A 17,201-nucleotide genomic window follows, 5' to 3' on the forward strand; every position below is an offset into this window, starting at 1 on the left:
AACTATCTATATGAGCATAATGGCTAGAAGAGGCACACCAGAACTGCCAAGTTCATGGAGGTAAACGGAGAAAAAGCCAGGTCGTGTCAATGTATGTAGATGGAGTAGTATTGACGGGAGGAAGCATATTCGGAATTTAGCTGCCACAGAAATAACTTCCTCAGGTGGAAGTCAAGGAAACAGCATAGGCAACTCTGTTAATGGGACAAATCTGCCCGGCAATCGAGAGCCCTTGATTAGCAAATGCTTTATAAAAACCAGGGAGGCCTAGACCCTAGGCAGAACTTTCACCGCAGGGGACTAACCATGCATTGTTTCAGATAATAGCAAGGCAACACTTCCCCTAGGTAGCATAGGAGGGTTTCCGTTCTCAATTTGTTGGGTATTGAACTTGGCCATAGGCAATGCAGGCCATCCATTTTAGAAATGCACCAAGTGTGATAAACGAGATTGACCTTGGGGGTGTATCACAGGGCGAATGAAAAGCTTACCAGGAAAATGACTAAGGGTACTTTATTTTAGAGCCAAAACTTGAGGAAAAGCCAAATGCTTTAAGGAATGAGTGAACTACAGTTTGGTTTCACATGCCTGAGAAGATTATTGGAAAAAAAAAAAAGGAAAGGTCAAATATCAAAAAGAAAACAAAACCAAAGAAAATGCAGACATTGTGACTCATCTGCATGAAATGTACTGGAATATTTGTAATGAATTAGAGGCTACAATAAGTAAGTAGGGAATGAAAAGAAATATGGGAATGCAAACTTTTTTTTAAATTGGAGGTTAGAAGATTGAAGTCGCTCTAGTAATGATTTTAAAAACGTGTATTCTCAGTGAATGAACAAGGAGAACAAAAGAATCCATCTAGTAAAATGACACTAGGAACTGGAAATGAGGCATGAGGAAATAGCTGAATTACCAATTACCTTGAAACAACCTTTATAGAGGAAAAGCAGGAGTGCCATCCAAATAAGTGATCATATTTCCCAGTATGATTTTGAAGTCAAATTGTATTAAGAGAAAAATGTGGGAAGGATTCAATGCTTCTCAAGTTATGTGATGCAACACAGACAGAAAATACCTTGCTTATCTAAAAACACTAAAAAATGATGATATTTAAAACCATGGACAGCAGATATAAATAGAGAAGAGGATCTAGGACTGAGCTCTAATCTAAAAGAGTAAGAAGTGCACTTCCCTGGTGGTCCAGTGTGTAAGACTCCGAGCTCCCAATGCAGGGGGCCCGGGTTCGATCCCTGGTCGGGGAACTAGATCTCACAGGCATGCCGCAACTAAGAAGTCTGCATGCCGCAACTAAAAGATCCCTCATACTGCAACTAAAGATCCCGTGTGCCACAACTAAGACCTAGCACAGCCTAAATAAATAAATTAAATAAATAAACACATAAAAAAGAATCTCTGCCTTCATCTTTTAAAAAATAAAATAAAATAGTAAGAAGATCCAGTCACAAAAATCAGAAAGGAACAGCAAATGACAAGGGGAAAACAGATGTTCTCAAAGTCAACTGAAGTCAATATATCAAGAGGTGGAAGTGATCAGTAGTACCAAATGCTAGTGAGACACTGAGTAAAGTTAGAACATGACAAGAGCGATTTCAGTGGGATGATGGGATCATAGGTTTGAAGTGGATCTCTCAGAAAAGAGAGGGTAGATTGACCAGAAAAATATATTAGAATTGCCAGGCATTGCCAAGGTCCCACTTGAGGTTTGCAGTCATATTTCTGGATTTTGCCTTCATTATCTGGCAGGCTTAACCCTTTTTGTGCCAACCTGCTTCTATTTGTTTCCCACCTAATGCCTTAGCAAATCCAATGGAAAGAAAGAGACATTTTTCCCACGACTGCCAATAAAAATTTGACTGAGGTCTCACCTATCAGACTTCAGCCCTTGCTCAGGCTCGGTCTCATTGCTGTGTTTGGGGGGATGCTGTGCTCTGATTAGCAGGGCTGTGTGTCCTCCCCAGGAGCTTCTGTTGTGGTGGATTCAGCCCCATGAAACACAAGGATATGATGGGGGGAGAGTGGCTTCCCAAAGAAACCAATAGTATATATTACCATGTGAAGGAGGAATAGAAACTGAACAAAACAGCCAATATCCACTTCTGTGTATCATTGGCATATCATTTACTGGAAAATTTGCAAGGGTGAGTCAAACGTCGTAAGTGACCTCTAAGAACTTTTCTGTTCTAATAATCTTGCATTCCCTAGCTTTCAAACTCCCAAATTGGGCACCTTTGGCTGGGAACAGGAATGATCCCACAGTCATATTACTGATGATTATCATCAATCCTCTGAAATATTCACCAGCTATACCTATTCAATACACAAAAAATAAAATTAAATTAAAAAATAAAAACAGGGCTTCCTTGGTGGCGCAATGGTTGAGCATCCGCCTGCCGATGCAGGGGACACGGGTTCGTGCCCCGGTCCGGGAAGATCCCACATGCCGCGGAGCGGCTGGGCCCGTGAGCCATGGCCGCTGAGCCTGTGCGTCCGGAGCCTGTGCTCCGCAACGGGAGAGGCCACAACAGTGAGAGGCCTGCGTACCGCAAAAAAATAAAAACAGTAAAAGAGAGAGAGAGAGAGGGGTTGAAAAGGAATTCTGGGCTATTAGCTTTAAGGACCTGAATGACACAAGGCCTTACAAGGAAAACATTGTAAATATGAGTATACTAGAGGTGACTTAAGAGAAGAAAAAATGAAAAACAATTCAAAAGTAACTATGATATACTCCAATGGGAAAAAAATAAATGTTTTTCTTATTTTACTTATTCCCAAATTTATTTAAATACGTTTTAGTCTAAGGATTAAAACCAAAGTTTACAGCTCTTATAAAAAATCTAATTTACTGTGAGAAACTTGTATATTTGTGTGTAAGGAAAAAACAGGATTAATTTTTTTGGTAAAATGATTAAGCAAAGTATAGTCATTTGGCCTGGTAGGTTTGTATGGATCAAAAGGACAGAGTGATTCATGGCTGTCAACATTGTACATTATCAGAGAAAAAAGACGGGGTAGGGATGAAGAGTAGCAATAGGTCACACTGGTAACTAAAAGCATTCACAGAAAAGCCAGGTACTACTAGCACCTTTTTCAATTACCGTGAATTAATAATTCTAATATTTCTAATAAAAATATAGATCCTATGTTATACCAAGCATGGTACTCTGGCAGGGCAGAATATTAAAATACCTCGGAAATTCACAAGGTAACTTTCTGGGAAGTGTCAGCACATGGTAATAGGAACGGGCATCGGATCAAACTTGGGCAGGCTGCATTTAATTTGTAGCCTCCACAAACAACAGGGTCTTCCTTTTTACAGCCTGCATTCGTCATTTTGAATGGAAGCCTGGAGCTCTAGTTTTCTGCTTCCTGCTTCTAGACCAGCTTGTCAAACACCTCAGGCCAGGAGCCATATTGCTTTCATTATCTTCCTGGGATGGATCACAGTGTCAAGTGCAGGTGAACATTAAATATTCCCAGATGATGGGAGCTGGGATCACACCTGGACAGCACTGTGAAGCAGACAGAGTTTCCCTTTGGGAGTCCCAGGAGTCCTTTGGGGTTTTTTTGAGAACCTACTCCACTTTCCCTTTTAGGGGACTGGCCTGCCACCTGCCTACTCTCTCACCCACTCTATGTAGCACATGCTGCTGCACCCAGTCCACAACTTCTCAGAACTTCTCTTTGACCCGTGGGCTGCTTCCAAGTCAGCACCAGGACTCCTTGCCCCGGGCTTTCTCTGCATTCCAGAGTGGAAGTGGCAGGGGAATAATGACAACCTCTACCGGCCCATAACCAGTGACAGACAGGAGTTGATAATAACCTGGATAAATACTCGATTTTCTTTAGACCTTCCAGCAGGATAACTCTGAGATGGGTTTTACACTGAGTCCCACAGGTTACTGGCTCCCTGACCTTGCCTGTCTCTGTCTCCAGTTCCCTACAGACGTTTCCTGGGATTATCTCCTAAATAAATTACTTGTACCTGCGATTATCTCCTAAATAAATTACTTGTACTGGAATCAAGTCAACTTCTGAGGGCACTGAAATAGACATACTCCAATTAAAATCTGGTATCATTAAATAGTGTAATTATAGGTAATTATAGGTCAATTATACCCTACCATGCATTGAAGCCAACATATTTTACCTATTTTGGAATAATTTGTATCTTAAGACATCTGCTTACAGGAATGCAAACTGCCCTTTTAAAAAACAGACGTGAGTAAGCAGCTGAACATAAAGCATTTTATAGCAACAAGTTTGTATACAAGGAATAAGCAGTTTCCCATTGTATTCTTCCTACAGAGCCATCTCTGATAATCATCAAACACAAGGTTCAATTACTTAAACTAAGAATAATGTCTTTTGAAGTGGTCAGATCTCAACAGATCTCAACAATTTCTTCAAGCAGAAACTGGTCCTTTCAAAGAACTCATTGGGGCAGGGGTCCTAAACGTTTCACTTAAGCACAACAAGAAGTCCATGGAGGAAGGATTCAACTCAGGTTGAAGGTTTTTGACAGATCTTTAGTCAATCTAATTAATGTGGGCAGTTCATCTGGGCAATTCAGACAAATATCCTAGTTCAGAACCACAAATATCCTAGTTCAGAACCACAAATATCCCAGTGGGTCTCAATCTTAAGTGTGCATCAGAATCACCTGTGCTTAATGAAAACAGATTTCTGTTTTACTAGGTCTGGGCTGGGGGAGAGAATTTGCACTTCTATCAAGTTCTCAGGTGATTCAGACACTGTTAGTTGACCACACATTGAAAACCACAGCTGTAGACAATTCTCATATTCTCCTTCTATCTTTAAATTCAATAGGCTCTTCTTCATCTCCTTCAGTAAATACTACCCAACAGCAGACACTTTTTTCCTAAGACTTGTCTCTCTTGCTTTACTGCCTGGCTGAAAGTCAAGGCCATTACTTTACAACTGATCCTAAATATAGTTTTTTTCAGTATTCTTTCTTGCCTGCTAAAGTCACCTTCTCCTTTAAGCCATCACTCTGCACAGTAAAAGGAAATCCTCTACATTCACTCAACAACGAAGGTAATTTTCTGCGAGGCAGTGAATATGAAAGATATGGTCCCCACACAAAGTTGTATTTGCATTATTTTGTACTGCTCTAGCTTATAAATGGGCAAAACCAAAATACCATGGTAATCATAATGGTTATATCTCAAAAATGTTGCATCTTAGATTTAGTTGGCAAAGACAGCAATTGGCAATCTGTTGAAAATGCTATCTTTTGTATAAATGAAATGCCAAAAATAAAAGACCTTCAAGTTATTTTAATATAACAACTTGAAGGGGAAATTTATCAAATGCACAAGATCTTTAATAAAAAACTGATGCAGGTGGTTATTATATTCCCATAGCCTACTTTTAACTTAATATTTAAGTTATTGTAATATAATTTAATATATAGAACATACTATAGCTAAAAAGCAATTACTTAGGAAGAGATAAAGAAATAAAAGGATGCACAAAAGGCATCTTTTTTAAGATTCAAGAACATAATATGTTTTCCATAGACCACATAAAAGATATAAAAATGTGACTTGGTTTTCAGAAAATATAAGAGTAGACCAATACCAATCAGTTTTTATTCAACTCTGATTTTAGATACCTTGCATAGGATTGTTCGTGTTTACCATGCAATGCATCTGTCATAACTGCATGACAGTGTGGTCATGATTATCACTCATTACAGACCCTTTTTTTCCTTTTCTAAAATTTATTTAATTTTATTTTATTCCATTTTTATTGAGATATAATTGACATGCGGTACTATGTAAGTTTAAGATGCATAATGATTTGACTTACATACATCATGAAATGATTACCACAATAACCTTAGTGAACATCCATCTTCTCATATATATACAAAATTCAAGAAACAGAAAAAAACTTTCTCCTTGTCATGAGAACTCTTAGGATTTACTCTCATAATGACTTTCATATATAACATACAGCAGTGCTAATTATATTTATCATGCTGTACTTTACATCCCTAGTACTTATTTATCTTATAATTGGAAGTTTGTACCTTTTGACCACCTTCATCCAACCCCCTCCCATCCCCCACCTCTGGTAACCACAAGTCTGATCTCTTTTTCTATAACTGTTTTTGAAGACATTTTTCCAAAGAACACATGCAGATGGCCACAGGCACAATCTCACTCAAAAGATGCTCAACATCACTAATCATCAGGGAACTACAAATCAAAACCACAATGAGGTATCACCTCACACCTGTCAGAATGGCTATTCTCAAAAAGACAACAAATAACAAGAGTTAGGGAAGATATGTAGGAAAGAGAACTCTCCTGTGCTGCTGGTGACAATGTAAATTGGTAAAGCCAGTATAGAAAAGGGTGTGAAGATACCTTTTTCCCTTATTCCTTTACTTCTCAAAAGTATTGTTTCTCTTGTTAAAATATAAGACTCAAAAAATCATACAATTATGTCCAAGGGTATAGAACAATATTCCTTTCAGGGGCTATCCACAGAGGTGCTTCTCTAGCAGAAGTAGCTATGTGATTGCTGGTTGTAAAGCCTATTTTTAACTCTAGCTGTCTCTTCAGGTACATGGTAAAGCATTCCACCTGGCACACAACTTGGTCCTCATCCATGTGCCGGTTCACTGCTCCTCGTATGGAAGGTCTGTCAGTTTGTATTTTGGGATCAAAGAAACAGCTCCCCACACTCCTACACCTGCTAATCTCCTGCATGACTCCTTGTTGGTTTTCTGCCTGCAATCCAATTATGCTTTGCCCAACTTTCAGTTGTGTTCAACAAAACATTCTGATTATTTGCCTTTTTCAACAATTAAAATCTAATTGTTGTATGGATAATTTTGTTTTGACTAAATATTTTAAAGCTACCAGAGCAGCCTGAACTTCAGACATTCTTCTATCCTCAAAAAATACATAATTTCCTTGAGAAATGTCACGTGGCTTTATGCCATAAGCCTGGATGTCTTTAATAAAGTGAACAGTGTCTCTGAATCCAATTTAAGGGCTCCTCATTGTCTTCCTGAGTCTGGATGTGATCTGATTATCTCCTTTCATTGAATTATGCCACTCTTTAAGCCCAGTGGAAAGCCTGTCCCAATAAGCCTCTATTCTCTTTCCTTGATGATTGTGTTTAAAGATGATCATACTTGTGAAATCAGAAAGGAGCCTGTACACAGAGCCCTCATTGAAAGGCAATGGAAGCAGCTGACATTTGTCGAATCAATCTCTCATAAAAGCACACACACACACACATTTTCCTGTTCCTTGGTGTTATGACTTGTGACAGCAAGGGTCACCCTGAGCTCTACTCCTTGCTCGGTCCCTGAAGACACCTGGATAGAAAGATGATGATGGCCCTAGATGGTCCAGGAGGTTTTGAGTACTTAGTTTGGTTGAGGCCAAACCTTCCATTGTCTTGAACCCCTATAACTGCCCCTAGTCTGATTACCAGGACTGTGGAACTGTGGGGGATGTAAGGCATAAGGAACGACAGGTACTTACTCTCTCATCACATTGTCTCTGACAAAGTCCAGACATTGGTCTCTAATCCAATCCATCCTTCCTCTATTTGCATCCAGATAATTTTATCTGGACATTATCAAATTTTCCTCTGGGCACTAATATCCCATAGTTTTCAATGCTTTATTTCTCTAAATAGTACTTATGAAAGAAAAAAATACACCATGTAAGTGGTCACCTATAGAATCTTAATGTCTCAACTAATTACCATGTTATTTTTCCTTTTTACTTTGTAGTGGGCAATACTAATATTCAGAGTAATACACAGATTGGCATTTCTAACATCTAATTATTGTATTTTCTACCATATATGTCACTTTTTTATATGTGTCTAGAATATATTTCATAATAACAATCTTTTTTTTATATTTTGGGAAAGTGAGTTCCATCCAGAGACAAAAACAAAACAGTGAAAAAGAGGGGGAACAGCATTTATAGTTCTTCCATCTCAGCATAATGTCATAATATCACATAATATACAGCATCATTATATTGCTAATAATATACTGATATTTACAGCATTACATTGTGATAAAGCAATCATTCATTTATCCAAGATAATGAGAAATGGATATTTGCATCTTCTTCTAAATGCTGGAGACACTTAGGGTATGGTCCAAGCGTGTTCATTTCTCTCTCTACATTCTTTTCCTAGATCAACCTAGCCATCCCCCTATGACTCTAAATATCATCTATATGATATCTCCTAAGTTTCTGACTCCAACATTTACCTTGTCTATAATTTCAAATTCTTATTTCCAATTATGTTTTTATAGCACTACTTTTGTGTCATAGAGTCTTAATCTTGATCCCAAACTGAATTCTCCTTTCCATACTCTCCCCTACTGCTCAAATTTAATCTATACCTTGTCTTCCACCTTTTAGTAATGGCACAACCATCTCCCTCAGCTACTCAAGCCAGATAACTGGGAGAAATATTTTTCTTTCCCCTTTCCACTTCCATATTCCACAGATACCAGACTTCCCTTAATCGTCACTACCCACATTTTGACCCATTTTACCTCTCACCTAGACGATTAAAAAAAAAATCCCAACTGGTGCTTCACCATTTCACCTCCAATCCATTTTTCAACATGGCAAGCAGAATAGTCTTCTAGAATTTTAAAGCATCATCACTTTAACGTCCTGTAATGCCTTCCATTGAACTTAGACTGAACCCTTGCCTTGCTGAATGCATGATTCAGCTCCTGTTGCCCCCTTCCACCTCGCTTTGTTTCTCTCTACCTTGTTCTCTGTCTCTAACTTCAGCTACAATAGCCCTATTTCATTTATTAGAGCTCAGCAAGTGCCTTCCTCCTTAAGAATCATACTGCTCAGGTTTTTTTCTGCCTGAAAAGCAACTCTGTCCCTCTTCTTATCATAATCAGCTCTCTTTCAATCTTGAAATATCATATGAAAACACACCTCAGACTTGCTGTCCTTGGCCATCCTCTCTGAAATAGTTCCCTCCTCTTATCCACAACCATAGTAACATTCATTTCATTTACTTTAGATATCACCTTATTTTTGTTTACTTGTTTCAAATCTGTCTCTGCTCACTGGATTCATGTTCTTGGAGGGTAGAAGCTATTTCTGTAGTTTCATCACTATCACCTGTTGCCTGCAAACTGGTTAGCATATAGTAAGCATTTAATAAAAACTTAATAAAAATGTTATATATAGTAATGAGTATGATGTTTATAATAATATCAGTATAACAGCTCTTACTAAGATATAGACACTGTTCTAAGCATTTTCTGTGTATTAACTCATTTAAAGAGATAAGTACTATTATCATCCCTCTCTGAAGCACAGAGAGGTTAAGTACTGGCTAAGTAGCAGAGTGGGGATTCAAATCTTTGTCTTCTGTCCCCACCAACCAAGCTCATAACTATCCTGCTAGGCCACCTGTTAAAATGTGAGGTTGAACAAAGATCAAGGAATCCAAGGGTAGTAAAATATATTTAATAAAATATATAAAAACAAAACACAGAGATTACCAAAGGCCAAGGAATTTAAAGCCAAAATACATTTAATAAAAAAAAAAAAACTGTACCAAAACAAGGTGAACTTTATTGATGATTTAGAAGGTGTACATGGGTCATGAAGCATCTCAGCATATCATAATGATTATTGGGCATCTACAGTAGCTGAAGAATGTAGAACATAAGTCCAATCTCACCTGACCACGTACAATATCTTTTATTTTAAAAATATCTTGTTTGGGCTTCCCTGGTGGCGCAGTGGTTGAGAGTCCGCCTGCCGATGCAGGGGACATGGGTTCGTGCCCCGGTCCGGGAAGATCCCACATGCCGCAGAGCGGCTGAGCCCGTGAGCCGTGGCCGCTGAGCCTGTGCGTCCGGAGCCTGTGCTCCACAACGGGAGAGGCCACAACAGTGAGAGGCCTGCGTACCTCAAAAAAATAAAGAAATAAAATAAAATAAAAATATCTTGTTTAAGATCATTCAGATTGATTTTTACTTTATATAAGTTCAAAACGCAATGCCAGCTGTTTGACCAAACTAGGCCAAATTTTGAGAAAAGAGGGGCATTATTAATGCTGAGTAGTTTGCAGACTCACAAACATTGGGACAGCGGGCCTGTTCCTTGAAAGGCAATCTGGAAATATACGACATGGTTTGTAATGTTCTCAAACTGATGTCTCATCCTCAGATTCATTGTGATGCTCTCGAAAATTACCATACAACCCCAAAGCAGCCCATGGATACATTCATTGATTGGCTCATGTAGCTACTAAAGTTATTTCCAACCAGAGTGACCCATGCTTGAGGCATGATAACTGCAAAATAAATTGGAAAATAGAAGAAAGGAGGATGCTATTTGTCCTCTGGGTAATTCAGAGAAATCATATTTGGCAACAGCAAGTTGTGAAAACAACATTTATCAGCATCAAAACCAGATTCCAGGGGCAATCTGACATAGAGACCATTATGTGGACTCTCAGATGTTCAAAAGTTGAAGTACAGTAGATTGCTTGAAAAGATAAAGACTGGGCTCTGCCTATTTTCATTTCTCCCTACGTGCTTTTCAAGATCTTACCTCATTTCCTTTCCCTCTTTTACCTGTGGTTTCTGGCTTCTTTCTTGAATAGGCACAACTCCCCTGATTTAGTATTATTTTGGCTTCTTACAAAATCTTTATATTTAATCCTCAGGTGTAAACAAACTTCTTCAATCTCTCTAACTAAGACTAAATATAAAACCAGGTCTTAGGGTTGTTAACCAACCAGAGCAATTGGTGGCATTTGGGAGGTGGGGAAGGGGATTTAAAAACGATAAGCAACTTTATTTTCCATGTGATTTTCTATAACTTATAATATCATACACAACAATATCTCAATATCATTATAACAAGGAAACATGATGAATTTGTGGTTAAATGACAAAATTCTTTAGGGTTACAACTGAACAGGAGTTTGACCACATAATCTATGAACTTTTTAGTCTTCTATCCCTGTTTCTCTGATTGTAAGAGATATACCATCCATATACTCCATGAGATGGGTTGGTTCTGTCTTTTAAATAGTTCATACTCATAAGATTTAAAATGTAAAGCCTTTTTATTATTCACAGACTTAATAGATATTTATTGATTGCCTATTATTCTTCTTCATAGAGCCATGGCTCAGGCCCTGACTACTGAAACGTTTCAATGAGTATAAGCCACCCTGCTCTGATGCTGTAATGGGAGGACCTGACTGGGGTCAGGTCATCAAGTAAGTCACCTCTGAGGAAATGATATTTTACTGACATCTAAAACATGAGGAGGAGAAAACCGGAACAGGCAAAAAGACCAGCATATGACAGGAGAGAGCCTTTCAAGGTCAAGGGATTGAAGGTGTATATGACTGCAATCATCTGAGCAGGGATGGTGGTGGGCAGAGTGGAGAGGAAGGGTATGAAATGTGTCCTAAGGAACTCGGAGGAGACAGATCACACATGGCTTTACAGGCCACACTCAGGAGTTCTGTCTTTATCCTAAAAGTACAGAGAGCCCCCTGACATGTTTTAAATCGGGAGCCCAGGTAACAAGGAATGTGCCCTGGAAAGGGCCCTCTACAGAGTACAGAAGAGACTACAGCGGCCCAAGTGGAGGTGGGCAGCCCTGTGAGGAGCCATTGCAGTGACCAGAGAGCAAACGATGATTTGGACCAGGAGGTACAGGGGTGGAAAAGCAAAATGAGTTGAGGGATGTTAGGAGGCAAAGTGAGCCAGACTTGGGAGCAAACTGGATATCAGGGTAGAGGGAGAGGAAGGTGTGGAGAATGACTCCTGTGTTATTATGTTCTTCATATCATTTAACATGAATTCCACTTCATTAACAGACAAAGGTGGTTAACACAGTGCTATACTATGAGACGTTTATACTAAATATAAATGTTTATATTTGTTTATTGGGATGAAGTACTTCCTTAGGCTTAAATTCATTTCCCCTAAATAAAGAAGAGTTTTCAATTAATAAAAAATTGTCCATTAAGCTAAATTAGCAGCAAAAAAATATAGTGAGTTTGTTGTAATAACTTTGGGAGAAACAAAAAGCACTGAATTTCTATTACATGTAGGGAATTGATTAATATAATATTAGTTTTCTAAACATGAATTAAAAAAAATATTAATCACTGATCATGATGAAGAAACACTGGACTCAAATATCAACACCCAAGTAATTGACAACAGAATTTTCATTAGTGTAATCGTAACTTTCAGAAATAAAGCTACCAAAGGATAGGCAGATAATTTGTTTTGAAGCGTAATATCTGAGCAGTTATACTAGCAAAGGCATCACATTCTTTTATGCAGAATAAATTATAACTTAAATGATTATGGAAAAGAGTAAAAGAAAGCATTCTATTTCAAGATTTTAGTAAACCAGTGTTATAATTTTCTTAAGTTTTATCAATAGTTTGTAAAATACATATAAGACTGTAATACAGCTCTAGGCTTCAACATCTAGTAGACATCAATTCAAGTTACACTCCAAACACCCAAACCAGGCTCTTGTTCTACAATCTCTGTAGGGGACAAACCCATTGATTTCCTATCTGTCCATCATATATGTTACTTATTTCAAAAACTAAATTCATAATTTTTTTTTCAGTAAGATTACATATATTATGTTCTTCCTCAATATTTGATATGCAGTACAGAATGTATCTTATACTTTGTTTTATTCTTTAATTTTTATATATCTCCTGTTCAACTAGTTTTATGCACTCAAAATAACGTTGTTTTTCCCTGATCATTTGATAAATTGTTCAGCATCTAAAAACACTTAAAGCATAATAGGTGAATGAATAAATGAATTTTCTTTATCTTACAGGAGAGTTAATAGTTCACACCAACTTGTATTTGTTTGTTTTGCTTTTCTTCTTAACATGACAAGCTAAAGAAAAGTTTGGGGTATCCTTAAAATGTTTAGCTTTCAGTTTTCATGTCATTTCTATGAGATTTATTTTGCTCATGTTATATTAGTATTATGAAAACCCTATGAAGACATAAATATATTAATTGAAATGGAACCAACCATCCTAGGAAATACATGAAAGGCAATGATACCATTAACAGTTTTCTACAAAATTTCCATTTGGAAAAATCCGTTCTCATGTAATAGTTCAGTTGATACTGGAAAAATAAATAAATATTGAATGGGAGAACAGAGTTTTCTGTGTTTAAACTGAAGCTGTGCACCTAAGCAGCAATATTTCCCAGCACAAGTCATATCATTTTGAAGAACTTGGGAGGTACTGAAGTTAAAAGAGGAGTGAATATAAATTTTTCAGATATTTCACAACAAATATGGTGAATTTCAAAAGTTTTCTTTCTCCTCCTTCCCTTTATAATAAAACTATGTGAATGATGGCTATAATTTGTTGAGTGTGTATATATATATACAGAAAATTTACAATGAACACATCACTTTGACTCCAGGAATGCCAGGACTAAAATATTCCCTATGAGTATTCAACTATTATGAGTAAATTGAAAAATATTCCAAAGATAAGGATTTCAGCCAAGTGGGAAACGTGCAGCTTCCATCTGTCATGTATGGGTGCAGTGCTTGCTACTGTCATAGTGTTTCCTAGTAATTGAACTTCCACTTTCGAAAATAAACCTTGTTTGTGTGTTACATGAGAATCAGGATGAAAATTCCTGATGTGCTAAGAAAAGGAAAAATGTGCACAATAATATATGAATCAAATTTCCCAGAGAGTTCATAGAAGATGGGCATTACATATGTAAGAATATAATAAAACAACCATGGTCTAACAACATCAGCCTTTATTGTTGTAAACAATAAATGACCCTTGAAAAATTGTGTGCATTTTAATCACCTTCCAACTGAATTCCATTTTAGTTTTGGGAACATTTTATCTTCCATTTGAAGTTCTTAAAATATCAATGGAAGCTGTCATTTTTTCTGATGTTCTTAACCCACATGTATTGATAGATACTCAAGTCCTTAAGAGACTCACAACATAGAATTCCAGAAATTCATTCACTCAAGTGCCGGTCATTCCTTAGCACTGTGCTAAGAACATACAGAAATGCAAATGGTCTCTATATGCTAGGAGTTATAAGATTGGAGGAGACAGAAGTAAACAATTCAGTAAATAATTACAAGAGACTTGTATGTATTGGCATAACATTAGTATATACAGTAAGTCATGGAACACAGAGTAGGGAGTTCCATGCAGTTTTCAAGATGGAGAACAAATAGTAAACAGAGCCAAAACAATACTTGTTTTTCTTTTTGTTTTATTTTGTTTGTAATTAGTGCTTTATTTATTGAGTTTGCTTGAAATACAATGATTATCTATCTATCTTTATCTATAACTGCATTTCAAATCCTCGAGGATGTGATACAAAATTTGCAGGAAAACAGTTAACAAAGCCTAAAAAACAAACAAACAAAAAACCTTTTATATAACTTGCCTAAAGGAGAAGTTGGGCAATAAACGTATTAAAATTTCAAGATTCTAGGGTGTAGGGGTCCTCAGTCTTACCTAAAATGTCATCATTAAGAGTCTTTTAGGAAAAACTCACAATATTCATTTAAGAAAAACATCAAATATGCTAATTTTTATATTTACACTCTATCTTAAATAATACTAAATTATGAAAAATGAATAATATAAAAGTGAGCAAAAAAGTAAACTTCTTAACGAAATCTGTTGTCCTCTGCTTTGGTTATATAATGGCAGGCATTATTTTTAAGGTAAAGAGCACTGAGAAAAATAAGTACTTAAGGGCAGTTAAGAGATATGTAAATAACCCAGGATCTAATGAGTCTTACTGAAAAGAGCAAATTAAAAATTGAAGCCAAATATGCAAGAGGGTAAACGTGATATTAGCAAACAGCATAAAGTTCTTCATCACATATCTTCAAAAGTTCCCTTTTTGCGAGAGGAGGGTGATTTACATTGGTGGCGTAACATGATTTTGAGTGAATGGCCCTCCAGCTGTATGCTTTATCTCCTTTCTTTAAATCCTGTAACAATCTGCTGTCAGGATCACTCTGTCCTTTATTCAAGTTACCTGTTCCTCTCCTGTCCCTTTCGCATCCTCAGACCTCAATCAAATTAAATGCATGTTGAAGGCAAAGCTCACGTCCTCATTTTGGTTTTGCATTTGGTGATTCACACAGACCTCATAAAAGATCTCACAAGAGAAGGTGACTGTGAGTTGGGTGCTGAAATACTAAGACAGGTCACCGGTTGCCAAGAGGAAAACCCATCACAGACAGAGCAAAGGGAAAGGGTGAGCAAAAGGACATGGTTCGGTGTGGTTACGGTATTGCCGGAGAAAGGGTGTGCAGCAGAGAACACCTTAGGAGACAAGACTGAAAATGTAGACGAGAGCCTGATCACAGCTTTCTTATCCTAAGGGCAATGCAGAACCACTGGCAGGTTTTAGGCAGGAGATTAACATTTGGTCACTGACTTAACTTCAAAAAGGGCAGAAAAGGGCGAGAGAAATAGATGACTACGTTCTCTAGTCTGGATGATCAAGAAAATGAATCTATTTCATCCATGAAATGAGATGAAGAGATGAGCTGATTTGGTTAAAAAACAAAAAAAAATCAATGATTTGGGGATTTACTTAATGGCTGAATTGGGAGGTACAGACAGGGAGAGCCAACAGTGTTGATTTAAACGTGACGGTTTGAGATTTCTTTCACCTGCTAGGTGTGTCACGGTAAGGAAGCTGTTTTAACTCCCTCGTTTCCTCATTTATAAAATGGGGGATAATAATAAACTTGTTGTGAGAATTATATAATACATGAAAAGTGCTTAGACAAGTGCCAAGACAAGTGCCATAAAAGCCAAAAACATTAACACTTAGAGCAGCAGCAGTGTGTGGATCTTCCTGTGGGCACGAAGACACACTCGTTTCGTTTCCAGGGGACTCTTTTCCTTGCCTGGCCTCTGCGTTGATCTCTTTTTCCTTGGCCTTCTTGAAACGGGACACAAGCTCCTGCTCTTCCTGTTTCTCTCCATTCTCTCTGCCCTGGTCTCTTCCTATTCCCATTCTCCAAATGTTGTTGAGTCCTGTGTTATACTTTTGGAGGTTGGGCTTTAGGCAATTTTTGAATCCTTACAATGGTCTGAAATTGTTATGGGTTAAGCTGTGTACTGCAAAAAAAAAAGTATGTCGAAGTCCATACCACCTCAGCATGTGACATTATCAAAAACAGAGTTATTGCAGATGTAATTAGTTAAGAGAAGGTCACATCAGAGTAGGGTGGGCCTTTAATCAGTATGACTGATATCTTTAGAAGAAAGGGACAGAGACACATAGAGAGCAAAACACATGTGACAACTGAGGCAGAGACTGCAGTAACGCAGCTGCAAGTCAAAGGATGCCCAGGCCTGACAGCCACTACAATAAAGAGGCCAGGAAGGAGCTTCCCTTACAGATTTCAGAGGGACCATGGCCCTGCCAACACCTTGATTTTGGACTGCTAGATTCAGAACCATGAGACGATATATCCCTGTTGTTTTAAGCCACCCAGTTTGTGTCACTTTGTTACAGAAGCCCTAAGAAATTAACATATAAATATTTATAATATGTGCTTTTTTCTAAAAAGAGAGTTTTGAGCTTTCATCAGATTCTCAAAAGGACTTGAAACCCAGGAAACCTTCAGCAACAACTGTTCTTTGCACTCTCCTCTGATGATCCCATTTACTCCTGTGACTTTAAATGAACCTGGATATCTTTGTTTCCCAGATATGTACAATAATCCAGACTCCTCTGGAGTGCTAGAAACTTATGTCCACTTGAAATCTCTGCTCACATATTCCCTACTGAGTGGAGGATATACTGAATTATGGTTACCTTCCTCATTTCATTAAATGATGCTACAATTCACTTAGCTATTTAACCCCAATACTGAGAAGGCTTCAAGGATCCATAACCCCAACCATCATTAAGAGTTGTTAGCCTGACCTCCAAAATAAATCATGAATGTGTCTACTTCTCGTCCCCCTTTGCTCCCACCACCCTAGGACTTCCACTCTCATATCTTTCATGGAGTGATGCAATTGCCTCCCCAGCTGGCTTCCTAGCTTCCTCTTTTCTCTTCCTCTTATTCATTGTTTCTGTGAAGTGCCAG

General features: G+C 37.8%; 1 protein-coding gene across 1 annotated transcript in view; it reads right to left on the reverse strand.

Annotated features, from left to right (window-relative positions):
* The window catches only part of CTNNA2 (catenin alpha 2), a 1,202,879-nt gene that overhangs the window by 847,915 nt on the left and 337,763 nt on the right, over positions 1–17,201 (reverse strand). The gene's annotated exons all lie outside the window — the stretch shown is intronic.

The sequence above is a fragment of the Lagenorhynchus albirostris genome, chromosome 13 (assembly GCF_949774975.1).
Source record: "Lagenorhynchus albirostris chromosome 13, mLagAlb1.1, whole genome shotgun sequence".
NCBI lineage: Eukaryota > Metazoa > Chordata > Mammalia > Artiodactyla > Delphinidae > Lagenorhynchus > Lagenorhynchus albirostris.